The sequence below is a fragment of the Bactrocera tryoni genome, unplaced genomic scaffold, assembly GCF_016617805.1.
Source record: "Bactrocera tryoni isolate S06 unplaced genomic scaffold, CSIRO_BtryS06_freeze2 scaffold_25, whole genome shotgun sequence".
NCBI lineage: Eukaryota > Metazoa > Arthropoda > Insecta > Diptera > Tephritidae > Bactrocera > Bactrocera tryoni.
The window spans coordinates 13,429,275-13,455,685 of record NW_024395977.1 but is presented as its reverse complement, the minus strand read 5'-3'; positions in this window follow the sequence as shown (position 1 = coordinate 13,455,685).

Here is a 26,411-nt window from a genome sequence, read left to right as displayed (position 1 = left end):
AAAAATTGACAAAAAATTAGTTATGTTTTCAGAACGAAAAAGGGTTAATCATCAAATGAAAAATTATAACAATTACCAGGGTATAAAAGAAAAGACATATGTACATAAAGCTAAACAATAATATTTGTCTATTATTTGTAATGAAAAACAACTTACTTGTAGCTATTCCAATATTCAGGAGACTTTAAGTTGTTTTTTTGTACATTGACTTTTATAAACTCTGTGTCCTTATACGACGTTTTATATAAAAAAAGAGTTAATATTGTCTTTATCCACGCGTTGAACTTTAATGTTACGCCAATTAATTTTGTGGTTGGCTTCATTTAGAAAAAAATTTTGACCCTATTCTTCTGGTCGTAAAATTCATTATGCGATAATTCGTGAACTGTGTATGGTTGACCAGTCTCTTTGGCGGTTGCTATTAACGTAGTATATTGATATCGGTTTGATACCTAAATGTCTTTTTATTTGTCTTTCTAATACACTATGTACATTATCTCCTTCATTTTGAGAGTGGCCCTGAATTAAATATTTATGTGTAATGCTTCGTAAATTGTATTTCTGAACCGCATAATAATACATTGAAACTATATATTTATTTTTTTGTTGTCCACAGCAGTTGTCAGAGTAGAATGTTTAGTCTAAATCTTGAACACTAACTGACATTTGTACAAGATTTTTAATATATAAAAGTACGCATGTTCCTATTTCATTTGAAGCACGCTTTCCTTCGGTTTCGGTCCAAAAAAAGCAATCTACAACTTTCGCTTTAAGGTCACTGATTGTAAAATGGTAGCAATTTATTTTAATTTTATAATAGCATCTTAAGGAAAATCCTTTTGGCAATGAAAGAACTGCCTGTAGATCGTATACAGCTACATTGCATTTTTGTTTGTCCAGATCTTTTTCTTTTTTTCTTTTCTGCATAATTCCTTTTCTTCTAGATGTAAAGTGTAAATTTCGTTCAGATCATTTCTTTCATTTTCGTCTGAATTTAAAAACGATTGGCAGAGATCACATTGATCTTTTTTTGGCTTAAAAAATGAAATATTAAAATCTTCTTTGAATATCATGTAAAACATAGTTCTACTTCCAGAAGTTAAATTATCAGATTCTCGCAGTTCTTTATAGTCCCTGTATAGATCTCCAATACTTTTACCGCTTTCAATGAACTGGCGTGTTGTTTGAACGCATAAGTAATGCGATTCGACTTTTGGTATATAATTTATAAATTCCCTTATACTGTTCTTAATTTCAGTGCTTCCAGTCGGATGGTTCTTATGCTTCCCACGAAGGTCAATCTCTACAAATCCTTGTTCGCCTTTTTTTTATGACTGTATCTATAACTCTGTTATTAATATCAAGAGTTGCTTTGAAAAAGGTCTTGTATACTATAATTTGCGTTGAGTCTATTTCCAAGAAAAAGGCGTTATTTAATCTGCGAAAATTTTCAGTGCAGGAGTACCTGTCCTTGAGTTTAATTGGTTTAATGTGGCTAGCTATAAACTCCCTTTGCCTCTGTAAGTCACCAGTTGACCAATATTTATTGAAGATGCAATGGAAGATGCAATGGATGCAATGGAAGCGACACTTTTCTTCACACGGTGGTTGTCATTTTTTTTTTTTAATATTGTGTTGGAAGAAGATTGTGTTGTGTACGAGAGTCCAGAGTTTCTTAAACGTTTTTGACGGTTCTGCTTTTTGTTTTGGGATTTGTATCTGGAACATCTTTTTTTAGCAACTGTTTCCTGTGACTCAATTTCGGAAGAACTACTCGCAGTAACTTCAGACGGATAAAAATTGTTCTCTGAACTGCCGCTAAATGGATCTGAAGTACTATCATCGCTTATATTGGTTGTTTCCATTAAAGCCATTAAAGTGACATAGTGTTCTAAGTTTGGGCATGTCATGTCATTGAAACAGCAACAACAAAAATTAAGTATTTCATAAAATAACCTGCGAGGGTTAAATTTATATAGTTTTAATTTCATGATACTAATTTTGTGCAATGAATCAAACAAACAATCATGTTTGTTTGCTAACTCATCTTTTACATTGTGGCACTTATAACTACACACACACTAAGTAAACTTTATTTATTTAAACTTTATTTTATCAATATGACCACTAGGGTGATTCAAAAAAAAATTTTTTTTTTTTTTTTCAATTGGTACTCGCAAAAATAGGTTCCTAGACACCTCTAAGAAAGCCTTTCCAAATATGAGTTTTTAATTGTAACGGGAAGGTCCTCCGCCTAACGGTTTTCTATTTTTTCTTATTATCAGATAGAAATATTTATATCTCGCTTCCAACTACTTGAAAAAATATTTTTGTTAATTAGGTTTTGTAGGAAATTGAATGCTCTAAAATATGGTCTCTTATGATTTTTTCGTAAACCCAACCGTTTAAAGATATTAACGGTTGAAATTTGACTATTTTGGAAAAATTCTTTTTTTCTTATTAATTTTATAACTCAATGAAAAAAATTATTATGAATGATGATACACATAGTTTTGTAGGAAATTTACTGCTCTATAAAAATGGTCTACTACGATATTTCGATTAAGTTAAGCGTTTACGAGATATTCATCGTCAAACATCAATGCATATTAGGGTGATTCAAAAAAATTTTTTTTTTTTCGTTTGGTACCCTGAAAATGGGTTCCTAGACACCTCTAAGAAAGCCTCTCCAAAAATCTATTCATAATAATTTTTTTCATTGAGTTATAAAATTAATAAAGAAAAAGAATTTTCCAAAATAGTCAAAAAATTTCAACCGTTAATATCTTTTAAACGGTTGGGTTTACAAAAAAATCAAATCATGAGAGACCATATTTTAGAGCATTCAATTTCCTACAAAACCTAATTGACGAAATATTTTTCAAGTAGTTGGAAGCGAGATATAAATTTTTCTATCTGATAATAAGAAAAAATAGAAAACCGTTAGGCGGAGGACCTTCCCGTTACAATTAAAAACTCATATTTGGAGAGGCTTTCTTAGAGGTGTCTAGGAACCTATTTTTGCGAGTACCAATTGAAAAAAAAAAAAATTTTTTTTGAATCACCCTAATGACCACAGTAACGAACTAACCAATTTGATACTCGTAAAACACTTGGAGACAACTAAAAATGTAACTCTTAAGAAAAGAAGTCATTCTGAAAACAAAGAGAGAGTCATAACGGTTTTTTTAACGAAAGACTAGACAAATCACTGAACGATTTTTACAGTGGGTAGAGATGACCACTGCACATTATTTTCTTGCAAAAAACTAAAATTTGGAAATTTTGAGTTGTTACACTTTAACGTAACAAGTGCGATATGGTCAAAAGAATAAGTACATTCCTTTAGGATTGTTGATGTTTGTTTTCTAAGTGGTCAAAATAATAAGTATATTGTTAATAATTTTAAGATTTTCATCAAATCGGGTGATATATTTTAATGGGTTGCTCTTTAGGTTGTATGGCTCCATGTTTAAGGCTCATTAAAAAGTAAAAAATGTATAGATGGGTAGAAAAAAACATTGCAGGGCGAAGGAAAAGAAAATCGTCTTAAACTTCATAAAAGAGGGCCAAAGCCTTAGGAATATCGCTACAACATTAGGCCGTTCATTGTATATCGTGCAGAATGCCCTAAGTATTAAAAATAATGTTGAAACTCGGGGTCGACCAAAAAATACATCAACAACAACGGACATCCGTATCGTCACTCTTGGTAAAAAGAAGCCATTTATGTATATCTTTTGGTTTGAATGTGGATGGTAACCCTACCGGATCAATGGCGGCGAACGTGCAGCCTACGGAAAAATGTGACGAAACTTTCAAGTGTCATTCTAATATAAAAGTACCTAAAATTGTAATTTGTATTGTTTGTGAAAGTGTTTTTCATGAAGGAGATTTTAACAAGTATAAAAGTAAAAAGGTTCTATATGTCGGAAAGCGATTAGTGGTGTGTTCTGATCATAACATTGAAAACATAACCTCTGCCGACCACGCCAGACTTGATGAAAATGCTATGAAAATTATCTCACATGTAAAACTGCGTGAAAAAGAGGAGCTTAAAACATGTCTTAGTGCTAGTGTTTTGTTGGATACATCAAACCCTCAAGAACTACTAAATAAAACAGTGAGGAATATTGATGAAGCCCAACTGATCAACGACAAAGTGGAAATTGAATTATTGCGGGACCTAAACTAGAATTAAAATCTAAAAATCAATTATTAACTGATCTTTTAGAATTGCGCAAAGCTGATGTAAACAAAAGTAAATCTTATGCTGAAATTCTAAAAGAAAACACTAAAGAAAAAGTTATGGTAGGTCCCTGATATTGTTATAAGAACAAAAAACAAGTCAGTAAATAAAAATTACTAGTAAAAACCCCCGATAATCGGGGGACTCCGTTATTTAAAATGAAAAAAGTAAAAAAAAAATGTTTATAAAAACACAATTTATTCAAGTACTTCATGGAAAACTACATTCGTAGTGGTTTTATTTTGGTCGTAAGTCTTAACTTTGATATCTTGAGAAGATCGTACTCGACTCAATGCGACATACAGCTGGCCATGCGTAAAACAATCCTCCTTGAGGAAAACACCAACTCTTGCTAGAGTCTGCCCTTGAGATTTGTTTATTGTTATTGCGATTGCTACAATTATTAGAAATTGGCGACGCTTTAAAATAAAAGGAAGTGTTGATTCGCTGGGCTGTAAATTTATACGGGGCAATAAAATTTGTTTCCCTTGTGATTCACCGGTTAAAATTTCGACCTCCAAACAATTACAAAGTAGTGCTTTTATTATCAAGCGAGTCCCATTGACCAACCCTTCATATGTATTAAGATTGCGGATTAACATCACAACTGTTCCAATCCGACATGCTCTTGAGGATCTTCAGAAACGGCATTATCCACGCTATAATATACCCTTTCTTCACCGGGCAACATATTTACTATTTCGCTATTTATTATCGTACAGTGATAATTTTTTGGACACAAATGGTTTTGACTAATAACACCAGACTGAGGCTGAAATACCCAATCCACTAAATTTTCATTTAGCAAAATTATCTCTTCTGGTATATTGATTTTCGACTCTGTAGAGAGCTCTCGACCTTCTCCAACACGCAAAAGAAAGCTGTTGTATAAGGATTCTTTAGAACGCATATTCGTTGAGAGTTTGAGACACCTAAAAAACTTCCAAAGTGAGCACCGTTTCAAACAATTACCAACTATAGCGGCGCGTGAGCTATTGGACACCACAGGAAGAACTTTCCTGAAACCACCACCTAATAAAATAACCTTTCCACCAAAAGGTATTTCATTTTGGTGAATATCACGTAATAATCGATCTAAGCAAAAGTAGCATGCTAATTCGGCGAGCATTGCGATTTTCTTCTCTGGCCCTCTGTTCCTCTTCGCGTTCAACCTGCGCCATATGCTTATACTCATTTGCCAAGGGGTTAATATTTGAAAGCATTTCGTGGATTTCTCTCAGCAAATACCAATTGCAGTTTGAATTATGTTGTGCCCTTACTTATATCAGTTGCTTGATCCGTGTCAAGAATAAACAGCGGGGCGTAGGAGGATTCTGAAGGATGATCTGCATGCAATGGACCTACCCTATGATATATTGATCCATGTATTCGGAAGCAATATGGTCCGCGCCCTGTAGGCTCCGCAATTTTCGCTTCAAATGATGCAAAAGCAAACGAACTATTTAGCTGCCGAATATTCTCCAAATAGTGTCCCCGCCAAGAGCTCAAATCATTTTCTAACACAGCTTTCAAAAACTCAGGTACACGTAATTCTTGAAGTTTAACTTTTCAGCTATGACATGTCGTAAAGCCATTTCTTACCTAGTAACGATTTCAACCAAATATTATGACAATAAGTATGTATATACATATATTACGAATATAAAACAATGAAAAGTACAGGTACCTTTTCACTTCCGAAATGTTTTGCTTTACAGTGTAAACATATATTAGTCAAACCCCCAAGCGAACTATACTCCGGAAGAACTACGGAGTTTAGGGCAGCTTTGAAATAACTTGCCATAGATCCTGCATGACTACGGCTCTAATAAAACAGGTCAATGCATATTACATACAAAAATTCCTTTTTATCTATAACATTCACCTCTTCTCTTCGACCTGTTAAACTCCTATTTCGTCTAATTCGCCTTTGGTTTGGCATTTTATTTTTAATAATTAATCTGAATCTGAACTGAAATTCGATGTAGTATGTATGTATTCGCAGGTAATAGCCGCCTTCACTTTTGGAAGAAAACTGAACTGACTCAAAGCTTACCTAACGCAATAACACTTCTAATCAAAATAACGCCGACAACAATATTTCTGTTAGATTTTGCACTTGCGTCTTCGCCCATACATATGTATATACATACATATGTTTGTAAGTATGTATGTGTGAATATAAAACAAAGTAGAGTGCGCATGTCAAAGCGCAGTGTTCCTTAGCTCGTACATACATATTCGTGCAACATACTAGAAGAGAGCGCATGTCAAATCGTAGATAGCGCCTTAGCGCATGCATATGCACATGCCAAAGCAAACATTTGTAATCTATATACATATATAAAAATCAATGCCACTTTCTTTGTAATTTCATCACTCATAAACGGCTGAACCGATTTGGCTGATTTTTTTTGTTGTATTTGTTATTATTAGGAGAAGGTTCTTATGTAAGAAAAAATTACGAAAGTTGCCGTTGTTGTACATACATATGTATGTATGTAAATAAAAATTATGAGAAATGTTTGTTAGTAACGCTAACGCTCGAGAACGGCGGAACCAATCTTCTTGAAATCAGAAAGTGTTCGCTGTGGATCTGGAAAGGGTTAGATATAAAAAAACCATATACTTTTCATAAGGAAAAGTCGAAAAATTGGAAATTTCCAAAAAGTGACTTTTCATACAATTCCTTTTTGTTTTGTTTTTCAATATTTTGATTTGTAAATTATTTGAATCGTTCAATTTCGGTCGCTTGCTTTTTATTCCGGCTCTTTAAAAGAATAATTATTGAAAATTATTCAGTGAAAACTCTTTATGTGTGTTTCAAACGAAGTGATCATATAAGAAATTATTTTAAAGAAAATGCCGGCATGTCCAAAATCAAACATAGGTCGACGTACTCGAAATGCTCGGGGCGTGTTGTCACAAAGAGTATCACAAAGTGCAGTGCGACGTCCCCGAAATAGATTTGAAGAAGCTCATCATGCAAGAAATTCAGCAAGACCTACGCGAATACGACGTCGTGTTTTGGAAGATATGTTCCGTGCTGCATTTGATTACGACCCTTCAATCGACTATAATGTACATGGATATATTGGAATGATGGATGTTATATCCCCACATTGTGAAGCGGCTAAATTCTCGGGTGAAACGGCTGGAATGTGTTGAGCTAACGGGAAAGTAAAATTGCCGGAATTTGAGCCGCCTCCTGAACCATTGCAATCATTAATTTTTGAGACATCACCAGAATCGAAACATTTTTTAAATCATATACAAGAGTACAATTCGTCTTTTTCAAATGACTTCTTTCGGCGCTACAAAAATTATAAGAGATCAATTTATGCCGACATTTAAGGTGATTGCATGGAATATTTGATGGTTTTTTCAATGAATAGGGAAAAATTTATTCCTATAACATTGCATACATATTACAGATCGAAGGTCAAATTTATCACCTAGCGGGTTCATTGTTACCGCTCCCTGACGCTAACCATCAATTTTTACAAATATATTTCATCGGAGATAAAAATCGTGAATTAAATCAACGCTGCACAATTGGTTCTCACACAAAAAGAGAAATTCTTTGCGAACTAAAAGATTTTTTTCATCAACACAATGAATGTGGACAGAGTTGTTCGTTCTTAAGTAATAAATTTGGTGATTCAATACATCTATGGGTAGCTATAACATTTTTTTCATGCCTGCTAACTATTGGAGGGGGAATCTTGACAGGCAATTTAAAATTGCAAAAGATCTGGCAAATTTGAGATATACAGAAATCTTTTCGAAGCATTGCACAGAGCAATGCAATATTTAAACGGTAACGATGAAGTACTTATATGCGTACAATTTCAAACTGATCCTTCCTGAAAAATAAAAAATTGCTAAATATTGGGAATGGTAGAATATAACTGCAATCAAATACACAGTGCAATGAATTAAAACTGGCTCATTTATCATTCGATGCCATAACTTTGCCAGCTTTGTCTTTCTTGAGCTTGAGAACCGTTTCTTAATATGCAGTCTACTAGGCTGAAAATCGATTGGACTCGATTGATTTCACTGATGCACAGCCCAAATTCAGTAGTATTTTTACGCCAAAAACCAATTCTTTCTTAACGCACGAAATGCTTTTTGATTCACTTTTTTGTAAACTAACACAAGTTGCTTCACCAAAAATGCGATTATTCCTTAACTAATACTTATAATCTAACCAATAGAAATCATATAGATGGTATCAGTAGTACTACCTAAGTATGTATCAGCCACAGTAAAACGTGGGCGGGTCCTCTAGTTTGTAATATTCGTCATTCTCTTATTGTCATAGATAACTTGATTAGAATCTCTTTTCTTGCTCTCTCGCTTGCAGCTGATCTGTTTTCTGAGCTGGCAACAAAACACAATCAGGGTGCCGTCAACCAGCAGTTAGTGAAAAAGGCGGGATGCCAGAAAAGCAGCGCTATAATTACTTGACGAAATTAGTGTGAAATGAAACTGTGCGAACATATTTTGGCAAAATAAATGTTTATGTAAATTAATTAATGATTTTGCATTTTAGCATTTACATATATATGTATGTATGCATTTTCAAAGTGTTTAATTTAGTGTTTTGTATAATTTATTAAATACCCAGGTTAATATTTTTCAGCAGTGGCATCATTGGCAAATGTTATAAAAAAATGCGAGTTTTGACAGCTCTCTCTCGAACCAAAGAGTCTCGTATCAAGTTATCTATGCTTATTGTCATTTTGCTACCGAGCAGACAACATTGTTGTTGTTAGATTTCGCACTTGCGCCTTCGCGTATGTGGGTATGTGTGTAACGAAAGCAAATGATAGCAACATTTTTAATTATTCATTCTCTTACATATATGCTCTTTTCTGTAGAAGCGCTGCTTATATTATCTTAATGTAAAAATTGAAGAACTTTAAACGCAAATATATCAAAAGTGGTTCAATGAATTGATGACGACCATGGCAAACGAAATAAGGACTACGAATTGAGGGCATGCACTTGGAATGTCCGGTCCCTTAATTGGGAAGGTGCCGCTGCCCAGCTGGTTGATGTCCTCGTAAAGACAAAGGCTGACATCACCGCCGTCCAAGAAATGCGATGGACGGGACAAGGACAGAGACGAGTAGGTCCTTGTGACATTTACTACAGTGGCCATATAAAGGAGCGCAAGTTTGGTGTAGGATTCGTGGTGGGAGAGAGACTCCGTCGCCGAGTACTATCATTCACTGCGGTGAATGAACTCCTAGCCACAATCCGCATCAAAGCGAGGTTTTTCAACATATCGCTGATTTGCACCCACGCCCCGACGGAAGAGAAGGACGATGTGACCAAAGATGCCTTTTATGAGTGCGTGGAGCGCACTTATGAAGGCTGCCCCCCCACGATGTCAAAATCGTGCTTGGCGACTTTAACGCCAGGTTAGGCAAAGAAGGTATCTTTGGCACTACGGTCGGTAAATTCAGCCTTCACGACGAAACATCCCCAAATGGGTTGAGGCTGATTGACTTCGCCGGGGCCCGAAATATGGTTATCTGTAGTACTAGATTCCAGCATAAGAAGATTCATCAAGCTACCTGGCTGTCTCCGGATCGAAAAACTACCAACCAGATCGATCATGTTGTGATAGACGGAAGACACGTCTCCAGTGTTTTAGATGTGCGTGCGCTCCAGGTCCTAACATCGACTCGGACCACTATCTTGTTGCAGCTAAGATTCGCACCCGCCTCTGTGCAGCAAAAACGCGCGCCACCAAACACAAGGAAGGTTCGACGTCGAGAAGCTGCAATCACAACAGACAGCTGAACGATTTTCTACTCGGCTTGCACTCCTGCTCTCTGAGAGCACTCGTCAACAACTCGGTATAAGGGAACTGTGGGACGGCATTTCAAACTCCTTACGTATTAGCCGCAACCGAAACCATTGGTTTTCGGAAAGTGCAAAAGAACAGCTGGTACGACGAGGAGTGCCGTGTCGCAGCATAGAGAAAACAGGCTGCCTACCTCGCAACGTTACGATCGACCACTACACGTGCGGGATGGGATAGATACCGAGAGTTGAAGAGGGAAGCGAGACGCATTTGTAGACAGAAGAAGAAAGAGGCTGAAATGCGTGAGTACGAAGAGCTTGATAAGCTGGCCGACAAGGGTAATGCTCGAAAATTCTACGAAAAAATGCGGCGGCTTACGGAAGGTTTCAAGACCGGAGCGTATTCCTGTAGAACCCCCAAAGGTGATCTAGTCACTGATGCCCAGAGCATACTTAAATTATGGAGGGAACACTTCTCCAGCCTGCTGAATGGCAGTGAACGCACAACACCAGGAGAAGGAGAACCCGATTCCCCAATCGATGACGATGGAGCAGACGTTCCATTACCCGACCATGAAGAAGATCGAATAGCAATGGCCCGCCTGAAGAACAACAAAGCGGCAGGAGCCGACGGATTGCCGGCCGAGCTATTCAAACACGGCGGCGAAGAACTGATAAGGTGCATGCATCAGCTTCTTTGTAATATATATCGGACGAAAGCATGCCCAACGATTGGAATTTAAGTGTGCTATGCCCAATTTATAAAAAAGGAGACCCCACAATCTGCGCCAACTACCGTGGGATTAGCCTCCTCAACATCGCATTTAAGGTTCTATCGAGCGTACTGTATGAAAGATTAAAGCCCACCGTCAACAAACTGATTGGACCTTATCAGTGTGGCTTTAGACCTGGAAAATCAACAACCGACCAGATATTCATCATGCGCCAAATCTCGGAAAATACCCGTGAAAGGAGAATCGACACACACCACCTCTTCGTCGATTTCAAAGCTGCTTTCGACAGCACGAAAAGGAGCTGCCGCGATGTCTGAATTTGGTATCCCCGCAAAACTAATACGGCTGTGTAAACTGACGTTGAGTAACACCAAAAGCTCCGTCAGGATCGGGAAGTTCGTCTCCGAGCCGTTCGATACCAAACGATCGTGCGACTTCTTCAACCTGCTTCTGGAGAAAGTAGTTCGAGCTGCAGAACTAAATAGAGAAGGTACCATCTTCTATAAGAGTGTACAGCTGCTGGCGTATGCAACCCCGCGCTGCTAGTTCTGCTTTCTCCAGGCTGGACAAGGAAGCACAGAAAATGGGTCTGGCCGTGAACGAGGGCAAGACGAAATATCTCCTGTCATCAAACAAACAGTCGTCGCATTCTCGACTTGGCTCTCACGTCACTGTTGACAGTCATAACTTTGAAGTCGTAGATAATTTCGTCTATCTTGGTACCAGCGTAAACACCACCAACAATGTCAGCCTTGAAATCCAACGCAGGATAACTCTTGCCAACAGGTGCTACTTCGGACTGAGTAGGCAATTGAGAAGCAAAGTCCTCTCTCGACAAACAAAAACCAAACTCTATAAGTCACTCATAATTCCCGTCCTGCTGTATGGTGCAGAGTCTTGGACGATGTCAACAACGGATGAGTCGACGTTGCGAGTTTTCGAGAGAAAAGTTCTGCGAAAGATTTATGGTCTTTTGCGTGTTAGCCACGGCGAATACCGCATTCGATGGAACGATGAGCTGTACGAGATATACGACGACATCGACATAGTTCAGCGAATTAAAAGACAGCGGCTACGCTGGCGAGGTCATGTTGTCCGGATGGACGAAAACACCCCAGCTCTGAAAATATTCGACGCAGTACCTAGTGATTATAATATCGTTGCTGACTTTACTAGTGGTAAAAACAAGCGTAGCATAATATTGGAAGTGTCTCCTGATATCTATCTTAGTGTCATGACATCGAGAGTAGTCTACATCGGGTATAAAAGCTGTTGTGTCTTTGATGCTTTTGACTTAAGTATGTGTTACAACTGCGGCCGCGCCAATCACCGCCGCAGAAAATGTAATAATGAAACTGTGTGTCTAATCTACGCTGGAAAACATGACACCAGAAAGTGTACCAGTACTGTCAAGAGATGCGTCAATTGTATGTAATATATTACAATAAACAGTATAATAGGAGTAGCTGTAAGGAGCATGAAGCAACTGATGTCAGCGCCTGTGAATTTCTTAAATTTAAATTTAATAAAATTAGATTATTCGATGAGCCCATTGATACCGACACATATTGATAAATTACCAGTGCCGGAGAGGGCGCCAGCATCGCAATACTAAACTATCTACTACTAATACTACTATACATTGATACAGACAGTGATCAGGAGGCAAACTGTGTAATTGAAGAATCTGCGGCTAGCTTAGAAGATCTAAACGTAAAATTAGTGATAGAGATGTATTGATACTACATGTTAATATTAGAAGCTTAAATGCTAATTATGAGGAACTGGTTATGAAGAGGTATTTCTTAACAGTTTACAATCCAAACCACATGCTATAGTAAGTACAGAAACGTGGAATTTAATAACTTATCAATTTTTTGCATTAAAGGATACACTACACTATAATCACAGTATGGTAAATAGAGCGGATGGGGTTGTAATTTATGTATTAAATTCTTTGGTGCAAACAATAGCGGTAGATATTAATGGTCGCTCCAATTTTATCTCTACTAATATAAATATTAATAATAACTCACATTTTAAAATAAACTGGAGTTTATAGATGCCATGATATAAGTAAAGATGAATTTATAGACAACTTAAAAAACTATGGTGAATCTAATGTGAAAGTCAAAAATCACATAATAGTAGGCAACTTCAATATAAATTTAAAAGACAGGGACTATCACGCGGACTTACTCATATCTGAACTCTTAAACTTAAATTACATTTCATATTTCAATGATACCACTAGGCCAAACAACGACAATGGAACTTGCATAGATAATATTTTCGTTAAGGCTAACATTAATAATATTAACTCAATTACATATAAACATACGCTTACTGATCACTTTCCAATATTTTTATCTCTAAAATTGCAATATGTTAAAAACAGTAAGGAACCCGAAACATATCTTAATTATAAATTACTGGTAAAGAAGTGTAATGATGTAGCTTAGAGTGACATATTATGTATACAGGATCCTAATATTGCAATTAATAACTTAATAGATAAAATTCAAACTAACGTGCAAAATGCTCATATAAAACCTAATAACAATAAACATAAACTTAAACCTATTAAAAATTGCATCACGACTGGCATTATGAAGTCATGTCGTACCAAAGAAAAACTATATAATAAATGGAAAAGGAATTACGATAATTTTTAACTGAAAAATTACTGTAAAAATCTAGATAAGGTAATTAAAATTGCAAAGTGTAATTTTGAAAGAGACACAATCATTAGTAAGGTAAATAATAGCAAGCAACTATGGAAATATATTAGTCAGAAACTAGGTAGAAATTTAAATAAATTAAATAATATAGATCTAATAATTGACAATGGTTTAGAGATTACAAATCCAACCCGAATAGCTGATACATTTGTAAATTTCTTTAGTAATGTTGGTGTTGACTTAGCGGCTAAAATGAAAACTTTTTAAATCCAACAGATGAAATAGAAATACGGAAAATAATTAACGGTCTAAAAGACAAACCTGGTATGGTATTAATACAAAAGTTTTAAAATTAATAAGCAATTTCATTAGGAAACCACTAGAACATATATTTAACAGCTGTATAATTACGGTTGTATGGCCAGATATACTAAAATGTGCAGAAATTTTACCAATTTAAAAATCAGGTGACAAATGTAAAACTACTAACTATCATCCAATTTCTTTTATCTCTAACTTAGCTAAAATTTTTGAAAAGATAATACATGATCAGTTTTTTTTTATGTTAAACTCCTTTTTTGCCAAAATGTTACAACTAAGCGAAAAAACATCAATATAAGGAAAAAATTAAAAAGGTCATAAAAAATAACGGACACATACGAACGCCAAACCCTTTGAGGCCAAAATTAACCAAAGATTAATAAGAACATAGCATATAAGAACTCAAAATGTTTAGCAGTTAAGTACTATAATAAATTACCAATGGAATTAAAGTCACTAAACATTAAAAAGAAACTTGATAAAAGGAAAATTGTAAAGTGGATTTTAACGCTATAGATTAAAATTTAGAACGCAAAGTCGTTGCAGAATTTTAATAATGCTTGTATTGAATAAGAAAGAAAATTGTAATAACTAGTTTTCCAGGCCTATAAGCAGGTGTTAACTGTAACACCTCTATAGATGCATACTATTTATGTATATACTTTGTATCCTGGTGATTAAATAAATAAATATATTCAAGATAAAAATCAGCCGATATTGGTAGCATAATATCTTCTCAATTGGCCCGAAGAAGGTCGATGTAGCCTAATTTACCTTGCGGGATAGCCAGAAAAATACCATTACTGCGAAAAAAAATTCAAGATAAGAATACAGTTCTTAAAAAATCATGCAAATTGGTTCGGCCCAAGTGGTGAGAAAAATTAGGCGCAATATCTTTTGGAGCGACGAAACAAAAATTAATTTGTTCAGAAATGATACCAGACGAAATGTTAGTCGTCCGAAGGGCAAAGAATTGTATTCACAGTCTACAAAAAAACCGTTAAACACGGTGGCGGGATCGTATTTCAGACACCATGTTCCAACATACAGATGTCTTGGAAAAAAAGATGCTGCCATATGCTAAGGAAAGTATGCCACTAATATGGAAATTTCAGCAGGATAATGATTCTAATCATACTTCGACGTTGGTAAAATATTGGTTTAAGGACAATAGTGTGGGGACAATAGTGGGGGAGCTGAAGTATGTAACTGATTGGGAAGCAATCGTTCCAAAATAAGGATCAGTTAGGGAATTTTGTTGAATAAAACTGATATGAGTTTCCAATTGATACTTGCCACAAACTTATTTCCAGAATGCCAACACGAATCCCAAAAGGAATTGAAAATAATGACAGAAATACTAGATGCTGATGAAAGAAGTAAATAAAAATCAAATAGAAAACAGAAAACTTAAACTGATATATTTCTCATTCACAGATACCTGATGTACTCATTATTTTGTCCAGCCATATTTTTAGTATTTTTATTATTTGCTAAAAATTTAAGAATCTATTTCCACTATTATTACAAATATCTTTATTATTTATTTAAGCCATATAATAAATGAAATATGATATTGTTTCTCTTTAAACATGAATAAGAGAGAATTTATTAGTCATTGAATGCCACAAGGGGTATGTACTTGTTATTTTGACCATGTGTGTATGTAGGTATAAGTATATATGTATAAGTTATATATGGTGTATGTTTATATAAAATGGCTTAGGTTCCAATCCTCTTGTTGACGTTTTACATCGTAAGGTATTTCCCTGGCTTTGATTCCTGCAAATTGCAAGAGAATAAAATGATCGGTTGCACCCGAACTTAGCTCTTTCTTACTTGTTTTTTTAGTTACTTTTGGAGAATCAATGCTCATACGCTTTGTTGCTTAAATCAATGTATGGTTTAGTTCATACGCGTTCGGATTATAAATATTCAATTGGTTTAGTTAATAAATCCAGAGCTTAATACTTGCGGATAAGCACACATTAAGAACTGAATTATAATAGTTGGGATGACATATTTTTTAAACCATTTAAACTAATAAATATTATATAACTAAGTGTAGTACCTTACCTCCAAATGCACATGTTAACTCTTAAACATTCTCCCGGGCAACAAATATGACTTCTGAAAAGGCGACCGTTGATTCTAATCGTCTTTTAGTTTTTGGTTTATAGCAGAGGTGGGCACTCACACATTGTTTAAATGAGTTAAGCATCTGCCCCCTCTACCCGGAAAAACTGGCACTACTACACTTCCGATGACAGCACACTCATACATCACCACACAACGCAACTCACCACACCTCTCCATCAATCAACCCACTTAACAAAAAGGCTGGGAAAAAAAAACATTCGTTCTTGGAACATTCGCGGACACACTGCGCCCCGTCGTCATCACCCGGTCCGCTTCGCTTCCACATCGATACATAAATTGGATCGCCGTCTGATCGCCGTTGATCTTGGCATCGATTTTATAAACATGATGAGGACTTATTTTTCCCTTTTGAATATTCCTTCTGAACCACGAATAATTTTGATTGAAAATTAAATGTGTTTTAAACTTAATTCTCATGTGCATTTTTTGTTTATCAGAGGTACTTAGTGCGACAGTGGGTGAATTATTAAAACAAATGATACATACATAACTATACATTATACACACATATTGTTACATTTGTACACGCATACTATTACTATTTGTGTGTGAAGCAGCAAAAGCACGAATTTGAGCATGTCGTTCGACACAACAACAGTGTACACTGAGTCTTGCAAGTTGACGTGCAAATGTGCTATTCATGATTATTATTTATTGTTATTACTTTTTATTCTTATTATCTCATTATTATATTATTATCATTATTATATTATATTATTATCTTATTATTATTATTATTATTTAATAAGACTATCCATGTCTATTTCTCTTTCGTAGGTCTTAATCCGGAGGAGGTCTGCTAAATGCTGGTCCGTCATTCGATTTCTTTGTTTGTTAAGTATAAGTTTCATCGACGAAAAGGCAGATTCACAGTTGTACATATGTCGATCTAAACATAGAATACAGTCTGTAAATCTGATCCTTTGTCTTTGGATACTTCTTTTCGTCGATTGCCCTCCAAAATTGTTCGCCAGTTAGCAACGGAATTGAGAAATCTTGTCTCAAGTTAACTAACTCTGGTTGCAGTTCAGGGTCTTGCTTTTCAATATCGCAGATAAGGGTTTATTCGTGCAGATCTATTATATTCTTTATAATTTCAAAATCTTTAAATCTTAAATGACAATCTGTGTAAAAGTTTTCTAGTATGTTGCAGTATTCTATGTTCTTATCAAATGTTTTAAATTGGTTATAGATTTCTGTTACTTTCTTCAGATTTAAAAGTTTTCCATTTTTTATTTCATTTATTAGAATTTGAATTTTCCGGCTGAAATGGTGTACTGTGGTTACTAATTGTGTTATTATCTTGAGTTTTCCTTGAAGCTGCAAATTTAATTCATTGAATAATTCTGTTACGTCGCATAAAAAGGCTAGATCATAGAAAAATTTTTTGTGTTTTAGTGCTAAAACGAAATTCACATTATCTGCAGACATATTTTGTTCAAAAAAAGTTAAGATTTCATTCCGTAAATCGAACAGTCGCTGAAGGCTCAGTTTATAATAGTACGTCACCGTATTCCGCTTTTAGATCTTCAAGAAGCGTTTTGAATTTTCGGTGGTTTAAAGAGTTGTGGCCCCCTTTAATTTTATTTATAATTTTTATTGATATACTAGCTGACCCCGCAGCCGTTGCCCTGCGTGAAATTATGTGTTTTGAAATGAAAAAAAGTTGAAATAATATTCTGTCGAAAATGATTTATTTACGATTATTCTAAATTTTTTTTATGTAGCGCAACTTAATAAACATATGTAATTTTTTGATTTCTGTTCTGGTGCGTAAATATATAGAGAAGATGGGTTTCCAACTCGGCAACACACCACATATATCTGGCCGTGTGAAAAACATAGCATTTCCCGATTTCCTTGTGTCCTGTTGATTGTCAACGCAAGGGCAATTTTCCCTGGAAATTGAATACGTTTGAACTGAAATGGCTGTCCCTTGTATTCGATAACTACGTCATAATCATTCGGGTTCCATTACACAGTTTCGGCGCATGAAGATTGTGAAACATAATAATGACAGATCCAACTTTAAGACGCAAATGATGCTGGGGCAGGCTTGGTATGGTATTTGGAAACTCCACTGGATAATTTACGGTTTCGTCTTCCTTTTCAAGACGATCGATCGATTTATATGAGCGCAAACCTCCCGGAACTTGACTTTGAATCTTCCAGTTTAAATCACTAACATCGGTAATTTTGGCAGCTAAAATTGCTCGTGCACTCAAGCTATCGCAGTTACGATAATTTGGCCAATGTTCGGATAAACATTCGTGATGAGTTCATCTTCTGTTGAAGTGAATTGACAAAAGGGAGGTGAAATTGATATCAAACCACTGGAAGTATCAACCGAAATTTGACCATTTCCAATTCTTAGCGAATACAATGTAAAATGTCATCGGCAATGTAATTTTTTCGTATCCCATAATTAACGCGAATTTAAAGGCTGATATGTCGAAATGATCTTCGCGAAAAGTATGCGAACTTCAGTGGCGAACTTCAGTGGCTACTACTATCGCATTGTCCTTCGTCTGTTTCCAGTGATTATCATGTTCTAGCAAATGCTACTGCTGGCATGCTTCTCAAAATGTTGCACACACTGTACCATTCACAATGCGCGATGACTTAAATGAAGTTGAACCGCGAGACGCAAAACAATCGGAAAACTTTCATGAATTGCAAAAGTAAATATCCTACAAAGCGCTTTATTGCAGTTCACATATCGATCCATTTGATACTGCTGATCTCATATCGTTCAAGGCCAATAACCGCTATGTTGCTTTTTTTGGTGACGTACTTGCAAACGTATTTGATCGATTACACCAATCTGCAATATTCAACATTGACATGAGTTTTGAATGTGAATAAAACAAAAGGGGCGAATATGGTACGATTCATATGTTTTCAACTTCGATGTGTTGTTAACGTCGATATTCACGCCTCTAAATGCTAAATGTTCTGCCATTGTCGTCTGGTGAGCGACGCCGATGCGGTGAATATCCATCATTTCCCATTTCCGTTTCCGAAAGAAAAGCACATGAGTAGTGTTTCGTGCATTTATTGTCAGACATACAAACCAAAGTGGGATTGTAAGGTTCCCAAAGTCCATGAACCATATTGGTTTTCACCACTTCGTATAACTCTGAATCTATCTCTGAATCAGGCATTTCCGCTGAAATGATTTCATCAATTTGATCTGGTGTAATCACCATCCGCATTCAAAGAAGAATATGTGCGTGCGGCAGCACGCAACAGAATACATTCAGCATCTAACAGCACCATATATACAATAGGTTGCTTCATGATAAAGACCGTCAAACATCACAGCTATTGTTTAAAAAGTCGTGCTGTGATATCGTTACGATCGCTAGCTGATTGACCGCGATCCATAATTCCGCACGTATGTTATCGCATTTTGGGAGTACTTCTTGCCTTTCTTTGGGCTGCCATACGTTGATGGCAAAAAGAACGCCGACCAATATTAGCGCCACCTCTTCGTGGCTTCGTAACAAATTTCAATCTGTAATTGATCACATCGTCTCAAACATACATAAAGTTTTCACTGAATAATTTTCAATAATTTTTCCTTTGGATAGCCGGAATAAAAAAGTAAGCGACCGCAATTGAACGATTCAAATATTTTACAAATCAAAATATTGAAAAACAAAACAAACAAAAATTGAAAAAAATTTGTATGGAAAATGTTACTTTTTAGAATTGTCCAATTTTCCGACTTCTCCTCATGAAGAGTATAAGGTATTTTGTTTCTAAACCTTTCCCGATCCACAACAAACAACCTTTAAAAATTTCATTAAGATTGGTTCAACCGTTCTCTTAGTGTAACTAACAAACAAACATTCATATTTATTGTAACGTTTGTATGGGGAAAAGAAAAGGGCTGTTTTTAGGGGTTTTCCGGAAACTATTCGAATTTTTCTCGCCGTAAAAACCATCCTTAAACTTCAACAAACATTTAAGAAAGGTGCTATTGAGTTATGCGCGTACATACGTTTTTATACTCTCGCAACAATGTTGCTAACGAGAGTATTATAGTTTTGTTCACATAACGGTTGTTTGTAAGTCCTAAAACTAAAAGAGTCAGATATAGGGTTATATATACCAAAGTGATCAGGGCGACGAGTAGAGTCGAAATCCGGATGTCTGTCTGTCCGTCCGTCCGTCTGTCCGTCCGTCCGTCTGTCCGTCCGTCCGTGCAAGCTGTAACTTGAGTACAAATTGAGATATCATGATGAAACTTGGTACACGTATTCCTTAGCTCCATAAGAAGGTTAAGTTCGAAGATGGGCAAAATCGGCCCACTTCCACGCCCACAAAATGGCGGAAACCGAAAACCTATAAAGTGTCATAACTAAGCCATAAATAAAGATATTAAAGTAAAATTTGGCACAAATGATCGCATTAGGGAGGGGCATATTTGGACGTAATTTTTTTGGAAAAGTGGGCGTGGCCCCGCCCCCTACTAAGTTTTTTGTACATATCTCGGAAACTACTATAGCTATGTCAACCAAACTCTACAGAGTCGTTTTTTTCAGGCATTTCCATATACAGTTCAAAAATGGAAGAAATCGGATTATAACCACGCCCACCTCACAAACAAAGGTTATGTTGAAAATCACTAAAAGTGCGTTAACCGACTCATAAAAAACGTCGGAAACACTAAATTTTACGGAAGAAGTGGCAGAAGGAAGCTGCACCCAGGCTTTTTTTAAAAATTGAAAATGGGCGTGGCGCCGCCTACTTGTGGACCAAGAACCATATCTCAGGAACTACTAGACCGATTTCAATGAAATTCGGTATATAATATTTTCTTAACACCCTGATGACATGTACGAAATATGGGTGAAATCGGTTCACGATCACGCCTTCTTCCAATATAACGCTATTTTGAATTCCATCTGATGCCTTCTCTGTATAATACGAGTATAAACATTAGGAACCAATGATGATAGCGGAATAAAACTTTACAAAAATACGGTATTTGAAAAATATTTAAATGACGGATAATGAAATCTCGATTATCACTTTACCATGCGAGAGTATAAAATATTCGGTGACACCCGAACTTAGCCCTTCCTTACTTGTTGGTATTCATTTTTATTTATATAGATTCATTGCCCTTTTCAAATAATCCCCTTTAGCGAATAACGCTTGCTGGTGGATTATACAATTAAAAAAAAGAACCTTGAAATGATTTTAAGACTAAGCCCTTTTTCGTCTTATCCTTTTCATCCTATCAGTTAACGTCTCTGGTTGTAAGTACTTCATTCCTTTCCATCCTCTGTTGACTTACAGATGATTCAGTTAACTTTTCAATTCCTTTGTAGTGCCCAGTGCATACTTTTCTTAATACTTGTAAGCCTTTCGATGGAATGTTGAAGAATTTTATTAATTTTCTGCAATTAACGTGTCTAGTTCCATATGAAAAGGAGATATTGTAAAGCTAACTGTGGCCAGTTTGGAGTCATGTCCAATAGCTGGTCTTTTTTGACAGAATATCCAATTGCTCGCTGTTAGTATGCCCCGTAATACTGAGATCTCACATGACTGATCTGAGGATGGAGAAGTTCTGAATGTTGTAGTTGCTGAATATTATATAATTCAACTGCTGTTGCTGTAATTGAAAGTTCAACATATGTTGTTGTTGTTGTATTTGTTCTTGTTGGTGATGAGTATATTGTGCTGACAATGATATGGCTGAGTGCGAGGACATCCACTATCTTGTGTTTGAATGGTTACTGTTCTCGCCATTCCGTCAGATCCTTTATGTCTTTCAATAATTTTTGCCATAGGCTAGTTGGTTGGATGATCCTGGATTGTTTATATAAAAATCATTATATACAAGTATAACGTCATGTATGACAAGTATTATTGTTTTTGCAGTGTACGTTACCAATCTCTTGCAATGCTCTGACTGCCGAAAATGGTGCTAGCGCTGTCCCATACGTGACTTTTGTAAGTTTAAACCCTTTAGCTTTTTCCTATAAATTTTCTCTCCATGGAATATATTGATATTCCTCTCGAACTTTTATTTGTCTTAACCATGTCAGAACTCATTACATAATGTCACATGCGCTATTTTACGACGACATATACACAATGTCCTTTTGTAATTTCGGGCCAATTAGCATTGCGTTGTTCAAATTGCGACCGTTTGTTGTTTTTGCTGATGCATCAAAGACAAAAAGCAGTTTCATTGTGGTACTTTCTGTCTTAATTACAGCTTGAAGAGGCAAAAATATTTCCTGGACTCATCTTTTTAACCTCCTTCATATGTCCAATCTCTAGATATTTCCGCATGAAATTTTTCAGCCGTGTTTAAGGTCCTTTTTATACTCTCGCAACAATGTTGCTAACGAGAGTATTATAGTTTTGTTCACATAACGGTTGTTTGTAAGTCCTAAAACTAAAAGAGTCAGATATAGGGTTATATATACCAAAGTGATCAGGGTGACAAGTAGAGTTGAAATCCGGATGTCTGTCTGTCCGTCCGTCCGTCTGTCCGTCCGTCTGTCCGTCCGTCCGTGCAAGCTGTAACTTGAGTAAAAATTGAGATATCATGATGAAACTTGGTACACGTATTCCTTGGCTCCATAAGAAGGTTAAGTTCGAAGATGGGCAAAATCGGCCTACTGCCACGCCCACAAAATGGCGGAAACCGAAAACTTATAAGGTGTCATAACTAAGCCATAAATAAAGATATTAAAGTAAAATTTGGCACAAAGGATCGCATTAGGGAGGGGCATATGCGGACGTAATTGTTTTGGAAAAGTGGGCGTGGCCCCGCCCCCTACTAAGTTTTTTGTACATATCTCGGAAACTACTATAGCTATGTCAACCAAACTCTACAGAGTCGTTTTTTTCAGGCATTTCCATATACAGTTCAAAAATGGAAGAAATCGGATTATAACCACGCCCACCTCCCATACAAAGGTTATGTTGAAAATCACTAAAAGTGCGTTAACGGACTAACAAAAAACGTCAGAAATACTAAATTTTACAGAAGAAATTGCAGAAGGAAGTTGCACCCAGGCGTTTTTTAAAAATTGAAAATGGGCGTGGCCTCGCCCACTTATGGACCAAAAACCATATCTCAGGAACTACTAGACCGATTTCAATGAAATTCGGTATATAATATTTTCTTAACACCCTGATGACATGTGCAAAATATAGGTGAAATCGGTTCACAACCACGCCTTCTTCCAATATAACAATATTTTGAATTCCATCTGATGCCTTTTCTGTATAATACGAGTATAAACATTAGGAACCAATGATGATAGCGGAATAAAACTTTACAAAAATACGGTATTTGAAAAATATGTAAATGACGTATAATGAAATCTCGATTATCACTTTATCATGCGAGAGTATAAAATGTTCGGTGACACCCGAACTTAGCCTTTCCTTACTTGATTACTCTAAATTTCTTTTCTATGTTGATAAATCGTGTAACCGCCGTTTTTTTGGATTCCCCAAGCTCTTTTATTTTTAATGTTATAGATAGTACTAATCGTGCATCTGTTAAGTTTCGTGCTGTCATCTATATATAATTCTGCTCACATTTGGCATATTATGGTTTAGGCACATCTTCATCGTTTTCAATTTCCCCGAATCGTTCCAAGTTATTTAATTTTAGTACCTTCATTGTTGCTACTACTTGTTTGTTTCTGGATCTTTCGATATTGCTTGACACGAACCATTCTAAGATTTGTTACTTGTCCTAATAAGCGATCAATTTTTGTTGCGTCATAATCTTTGGATGTAAATCAGCTCCAATTACTTTTCTCGTCAATCTGATCATTTATATATATAACCCTATATCTATCTCGAATAGTTTTAGGTGATACGTACAACCGTTAGGTGAACAAAACTATAATGCTCTGTAGAAATTGGTTGCAAGAGTATAATGAGACAGCGAGTTTTACTCATGGGTCAACAGGGTATCTTTTTGCCAAGAATAGATAAAATTGGGCAAAAACTTGACATATCCCCTTTATAACTTATACCAGGATTTTCGCACATCACGGGGACTTTACTATATATTATACCCTGACTCACACTATAAATGGGACACATCAAAAATATTTATTTTTTTATCTTTGCATATAAATATTAACCAAATTATGGTATTTGTTTAAAAAAATCCTTTTTACTTCAAATAAAACATCTGTTATTTATTGATATAAGGAAAAACAACTATTATTTATACTTTAACAATAACAACATTAAAAATTTTTTTCTTGCATCTATTGTGCGTTCAATGCAACTCACACTTGAAATGGGACAGTTTCAATCTCTTGTGGATTTACCATTCTTACTCTTTTAAGTTGGTCGCAAAGTAGTTAGTAAGATGCGTACCCCTAATGGGAACGATCGCTACTCTTACGAACCAACAGGGACATCTCATAATACCCACAATGGTGATATGGATGAATAAATCCTCGGTTTACTTCCATCTCCTATTGCGGAAGTATGAGAATAGCCGCTCCAACGTCAGCCTAAGCCAAGGTGTTGAAGTACCCGTGCCGATGGCTGAATGGTCAGCAGGCGGTAACGAACAGCTGATTACGAACGGTCCCCTCCGATGCGCGGGCGAGGTTGGAGGTATTAAATGCCTTCTCAACGCATACCGTCTCTGCGGACGAATGAAAACCCTTTCCGGGCTATTCGTGGGACCAAAAATGGACAAAATGGACCGATGAAGACAATCTACTCGCCTCCAGCCAGGAGACGATTAAAAGTACTGCCGGATGTATCAGTCAAATTACACCGGTAGTGACAGTAGCGAAAACCGCCAAATCAGGAGAAGCCGCCACTATCAAAGCTGCAATGAGAACCAACAAAAGTGGACTGGAAGCTAGAGGACACAACCAAAGACAGAAATACAAAAAATCCAGAATCAGCTGAGGAAAAAACCGTTACTAGAGGGCAGTCTTTATACTTGGAAAGATTGCCAAAGATCAAGTAGCCAGCACCCCAGTTAATGAGGAGGAAATCAAGCGCATCAAACAGACAGTGGAGAAATACGAAAGCTTTTTGAAAGGGAAGCAATACGAGCCTCAAGTCGAAGACACAAACCCTAGCAGTTCCCAAAAGAGGAATCGCTCAATCACCGAACCGGGTAGTGTAGCTAAATAATACCGAGAGTTGAAGAGGGAAGAGAGACGCATTTGCAGACAGAAAAAGAAAGAGGTCGAAATGCGTGAGTATGAAGAGCTTGATAAGCTTTCCCACAGGGGTAATGCTCGAAAATTCTACGAAAAGATGCGGCGGCTAACTGAAGGTTTCAAGACCGGAGCATACACTTGTAGAACGCCCAAAGGTGATCTGGTGATCGATGCCCAAAGCATACTAAGGGAGGGAGAACTTCTCCAGCCAGCTGAATGGAAGAGAACGTACCATGCCAGGATTCCTCAATCGATGGCGATGGAGCTGACTTTCCTTTGCCCGACCATGAAGAGGTTCGAATAGCAATTACCCGCCTGAAGAACAACAAAGCAGCGGGGGTCGATGGACTGTCAGCCGAGCTATTCAAACACGGAGGCGAAGAACTGATAATGAGCATGCACCAGCTTCTTTGTAAAATATGGTCGGACGAAAGCATTCCCCACGATTGGAATTTAAGTGTGCTATGCCTAATCCATAAAAAAGGAGACCCCACAATCTGTGCCAATTACCGTGGGAATAGCCTCCTCAACATCGCGTAAAAGGTTCTATAGGGCGTATTGTGTGAAAGATTAAAACCCACCGTCAACAAACTGATTGGACCTTATCAGTGTAGCTTCAGACTTGGAAAATCAACAACCGACCAGATATTCACCATGCGCCAAATTTTGGAAAAGAGCCGTCAAAGAAGAATCGGCACACACCACCTCTTCGTCGATTTCAAGGTGCTTTCGACAGCACGAAGAGGAGCTGCCTTTATGCCGCGATGTCTGAATTTGTTTCAGACAGGGCGACTCTCTATCGTGCTTCTTCAAGCTGCTGATGGTGAAAATAATTCGAGCCGCAGAACTTAATCGAGCAGGTACAATCTTTTATAAGAGTGTACAGCTGCTGGCGTATGTCGATGATATTGATATTATTGGCCTCAACATTCGCGCCGTTAGTTCTGCTTTCTCCAGACTGGACAAGGAAGCAAAGCAAATGGTCCTGTCATTGAATGAGGGCAAGACGATATGTCTCCTGTCATCAAACAAACAGTCGCCGGTCTCACGACTTGGTTTTCACGTCACTGTTGACGGTCATAACTTTGAAGTTGTACATAGTTTCGTCTATCTTGGAACCAGCATAAACACCACCAATAATGTCAGCCTGGAAATCCAACGCAGGATAACTCTTGCCAACAGGTGCTACTTCGGACTGAGTAGGCAATTGAAAAATAAAGTCCTCTCTCGACGAACAAAAGCCAAACTCTATAAGTCGAGA